Source organism: Oncorhynchus mykiss, chromosome 8 (genome assembly GCF_013265735.2).
Source record: "Oncorhynchus mykiss isolate Arlee chromosome 8, USDA_OmykA_1.1, whole genome shotgun sequence".
NCBI classification, from domain to species: Eukaryota; Metazoa; Chordata; class Actinopteri; order Salmoniformes; family Salmonidae; genus Oncorhynchus; species Oncorhynchus mykiss.
Window position 1 is genome coordinate 56261375 of NC_048572.1, and position 5615 is coordinate 56266989.

Genomic DNA, 5615 nt, shown 5'->3' on the forward strand with positions numbered 1-5615 from the left:
TTTAGGCTACTGGTTTTTACTTTCCTAAAACAATAATTTTCCACCTCAAGATTCAGTTGTCTGAGATTTGAGCACGAAATGCATCAGGGCATTGCATGCATGGGCCTATAGGCATCCACTTTATGATATTAAATGTTTTCTTTTTTAAATACAGTGCCTTTGGGAAGGTATTCAGACCGTTTGACTTTTTCCACATTTCCTCATCAATCTACCCCATAATACCAAAATGAAAAAAGGTTTTTGCAAATGTATTAAAAATAAAAAATAGAAATACCATATTGACAGTATTCAGACCCTTTGCTATGAGACTCGAAGTTGAGCTCAGGTGCATCCTGTTTCCATTTATCATCGTCTGAATGCTTATGTAAATAAAGTATTTTTGTTTTTTATTTGTAATAAATTTGCACAAACAAAACAAAAACGTTTTGCTTTGTCATTATGGGGTATTGTGTGTAGATCAATGAGGGGGAAAAGGATTTCATCAATTTTAGAATAAGCCTGTAACGTAACAAAATGTGGAAAAAGTCAAGGGGTCTGAATGCTTTCTGAAAGCACTGTAAAACGGTACGGTAATTGTGTAATAGATATTCATTGTATTTGCATTGATGTTTGACAGGGGACATGCATTCTTCATCAAAACTTTCCCTAATAATTCCCAGTAACACCAGTAGGAAATAGGAATTGTACCACTGCTCCTGTTAACTCATTTGCAAGTTGCAGTCTGACCAATCACCATTGTCAGTGAATTATATTGACACAGTGTTAAATTGGAGCTGCCGGTGAGCTGTGTATAGCATCTTGACCTTTGACCTCAGGTAATTGGTACTACCAGGAAGCTCAAAGAGAGGTGTTCATGCTCCTCCATGGTGGCGTGTGGCAAATTAGAAGGACAACAGGAGAGAGCCATCGTGACTGATCATTTATTGTAAATGCTAGATGGCTTCAACTCAACTGAATAGTTATCTAGGCGTGTCAACTGTAGTGGTGATTGGATGGGTAATGGAGTTAAGAGTGACTGTTAGGCGGAGCACACATGCATAACAGTGACTATTTGTATTGTTTTAGCCACAGTACACCTGAATATTCATTAGTGTGAGTTAAAAGTATCTAATGCTGACTGATCCATCTTACTCGTGGTTTGTGCTTCCCATCAAGAGAAGTTAGTCTTTAAAACAAACCTCCCTGTTTAGTTTGAACTGTATTATCAAAGTTAGTTTTACAATGTTATCCAATAATGCTATTTAATAATGCTATCCAATAATGCTACCTTTCCTCACATTGAGCCCAGCAATAATTGATCTAATCCGTGTGCTTTAAGAAATGGCTTCCTCCCAAGTAGTACCGGGATGTTCATTCTCTTAGGCCAAGATTCAATCAGATCAAGTGTGAACCAGCAATAGCAGACACCTGCATAGCGGATGTTGCGTTAGAAGTTCAGAAAGAGAAAGTGTAGGCTATGTGGAAATAATTGCGCTCAAATTACATTTCACATTCTAGTGTTGGAACTTGTAAACAAGGCTCCATGGTATTTCTGTTAATGCGACTCCGTGCAGCCAATGGCAATGTCCGCTTTAGGTATAATGCCGGGAGCCAGTTGTGGATTTGACAGCTCAAACACAGTTCCACCTCCGACACCATCAAAACAACCGCTATGCGGATGTCAGCTAAAGCTGATCTGATTGAATAGAGCCCTTAATTGAATCAATCTGTCGGAGCGAGCTAGAGCATCCATGGCAGGGCATCCAAGACGTGCATGGTAGGGGCATCCAACAATAACCAGCTCGTAAGCATGATCTGGTCCTGGCTCTGGGTCTGTAGCAATGCCAGGCCTGGGCTTATGCCCACTGAGGATCTCTGGAGCGGGAATGGCAGGCAGCGCTGGGTGCCAGGGGATTGGAAAAACCAAACAGGAGGGCATCAGTGTGCCAGCCAAACATGAAGAGGGTTTGGCATAAGTACCTCTCCCGAAGCAAACCCATTTCCTTACACTAATTAATTACCAATTAATGATATTGGCAAAATAAGCATTTTCATCAGTGTGTTAATTGTTCTGCCACATTTCCAGGGGTGAACACAATTCCTCTCTAATAGTCCTGTGGAAGTAGAGTGAATAGGATTTTCTAAGCATCAGCTCCAAAGAAACGATATGTACCAGTTCCAATCTCAGGCATTTGCCCTGCTGTTTTAAGTCCAAGACTCTGCTGTGTAAAACAGGAGATATTTTCCCTTTTAGAGGCCTGCCTGAAACAGCTGTTAAATGGTGGTCCCCTGATAGATGGTAATGGAGGTGATTACTTTTACTGTGGAAAAAAAGGCTCTCTCAGCTACACACTGTCAGCAGCTCAGGGAGAGCGGGAGAGAAGAGAGGGAGGGAAACAGGTTAAGTGAGTGAGAGAGATAGAGAAACAGTTCGAGAGAGGGGGGGGGGGGGGGGGGTGTGGGCCGAGAGAGTGAGAAAGAGAAGAGAAAGGAGGAGTGGGAGAATTCATCACCACTATCTCCCTATTTTCATACTCCAAAGAAACACAGCAACTCCCAATTCCTACTAAGGAGGTACTGAGGGGAAGACACGGTTGTATGCAGAAAGAGATCCCAATTCAATGTAGCCGTCTTTGTCTCGTGATGTTTGAAGCCTGCAGCCTCAAACCACGCCCCTCTGCTTTGATGGTCACTAATGTTTTACATGAACATCTGCAGACAAACACAAAGGAACTCATGAGCTTCTGAATTAGAGAGCTCTTCTGTTGCTTTGCTTTGTCTTTTCATTGATCTATTCAGACACAGCTGGAAGAGCTCAGTTTAATGAGATGCGGGAGTTCACTATGTCAAATTCATGCTGTTGGATCCTTTTCAAATGACGGTGTATATATGATGTTCATGTGATTTTATTTTGTCCTGTCAAGGCCATTTTTTTTTTTTATGTAAAAAACGTGCTCAAGAAAATATTATGTCTCGATACAGTATTGATGGGGAATTACAAAGCCCCAAAAGCCGTACAGAGTGATGCAGTCCTCTTTTCATAGCTCAGGTATACAGAAGCACACCAGCAACATGGGAGCCCAGCTTGTGTCTCCAAACAAAACTAATTGTTTCCGATCAGAGATGAGAGGCAGCTTGAGCAGGTTATCTAGTGAGACAAAAGACATCCTGGCCCCAGTGTCAACCGTCATCCACGTTAATTATTGAAACCACGTATGAGAGAGGAGTCATTTGCATATAGATAAAAGTCCATTCGATTTTGTTTTAAAAGGGCCATTCGCCACGTTTCGGCTTTAATCTGTGAATAAATGTATGCAGTGTGTCCCACCAGCACCAATGCTTGTCAGAGGCAGAGGAATGAAGATGTCTGCTGAAGAAGAAAGGGTTTGCGGGATTTCTACTAAAACTGTCAACAACATAGAAGTAGTGGATGGGCCCTTACTGCATGGGGCGGTCTTGCCCACCAGCTGTTTCTCCAAAAGGTTTTTTAAGAAACTACTCTGATGCTTCTGCAATGCACCTTAACAAACACAATGTATTGAAAATGAGGAGAATTTGACCTGTATGTAATGAAATGACACCTGTTTCACTCCTGTTGACATTATGCGATCGAGATGGAGGTCAGCACTAATGAAATATGCTCAGTGAACGGGATGTTGAATTATTCAGTCTTTGACAACTATTGAGACAGACAGCAATTTCCCCAAGTCAAGATGGTGCCATGAACATCTTTGTCTTAGATAAATGTTCTACAATCTTTTGGAAATCACCTTGATATTGTGAAATTGGTAAGGTACACATTGGCCCCATGGTGCTCAAATTACATTTATTAGATCTGCCACAGGACATAGCAATAGCTCTTTGCAGTTTTTGTTCTTTTTTCCAAGAGGCCACACCAGAGGCTACTTTAAATCTAGAATCCTTAATTGGTGAAACTGTCACATCTGTTTGGGATATTACAGCAACAAATAAATTACTGTAAACAACAGTATTTTTTTTCGCTCACTTTGACATCATCACACGTGCGATAGCATAGCAGAAAAGATGGGTTGGCTGAGATTCAGAATGTCACGAAAATGATGCACACGCTTCAATGGGACAGAAGGCTGTGTGTTGTGATTCTGGATGGCCAGATAGCTAGCAACAATGACAAGAAACTGCCAAGTGGAGAATCGTAGGTGACTCATTTCAGTTAGTTTTGTCTTGTACTTGATACCATGTCTTGTTTTGAGGTGTTTTGACTGATGTCAAATCTATGCAAATATGGCTAAAATTCGCTAGCTAGCTAACCAACAACTGTAACGATGTATTTGAGAGACAATAAGTGCTCATTGTGCAACTTTAATTGTGTTTTCAATAAACATTGGAGACTAAATATACAGTGCCTTGCGAAAGTATTCGGCCCCCTTGAACTTTGCGACCTTTTGCCACATTTCAGGCTTCAAACATAAAGATATAAAACTGTATTTTTTTGTGAAGAATCAACAACAAGTGGGACACAATCATGAAGTGGAACGACATTTATTGGACATTTCAAACTTTTTTAACAAATCAAAAACTGAAAAATTGGGCGTGCAAAATTATTCAGCCCCCTTAAGTTAATACTTTGTAGCGCCACCTTTTGCTGCGATTACAGCTGTAAGTCGCTTGGGGTATGTCTCTATCAGTTTTGCACATCGAGAGACTGAAATGTTTTCCCATTCCTCCTTGCAAAACAGCTCGAGCTCAGTGAGGTTGGATGGAGAGCATTTGTAAACAGCAGTTTTCAGTTCTTTCCACAGATTCTCGATTGGATTCAGGTCTGGACTTTGACTTGGCCATTCTAACACCTGGATATGTTTATTTTTGAACCATTCCATTGTAGATTTTGCTTTATGTTTTGGATCATTGTCTTGTTGGAAGACAAATCTCTGTCCCAGTCTCAGGTCTTTTGCAGACTCCATCAGGTTTTCTTCCAGAATGGTCCTGTATTTGGCTCCATCCATCTTCCCATCAATTTTAACCATCTTCCCTGTCCCTGCTGAAGAAAAGCAGGCCCAAACCATGATGCTGCCACCACCATGTTTGACAGTGGGGATGGTGTGTTCAGCTGTGTTGCTTTTACGCCAAACATAACGTTTTGCATTGTTGCCAAAAAGTTCAATTTTGGTTTCATCTGACCAGAGCACCTTCTTCCACATGTTTGGTGTGTCTCCCAGGTGGCTTGTGGCAAACTTTAAACAACACTTTTTATGGATATCTTTAAGAAATGGCTTTCTTCTTGCCACTCTTCCATAAAGGCCAGATTTGTGCAATATACGACTGATTGTTGTCCTATGGACAGAGTCTCCCACCTCAGCTGTAGATCTCTGCAGTTCATCCAGAGTGATCATGGTCCTCTTGGCTGCATCTCTGATCAGTCTTCTCCTTGTATGAGCTGAAAGTTTAGAGGGACGGCCAGGTCTTGGTAGATTTGCAGTGGTCTGATACTCCTTCCATTTCAATATTATTGCTTGCACAGTGCTCCTTGGGATGTTTAAAGCTTGGGAAATCTTTTTGTATCCAAATCCGGCTTTAAACTTCTTCACAACAGTATCTCGGACCTGCCTGGTGTGAAAAGTTTGAAATATCCAATAAATGTCGTTCCACTTCATGAT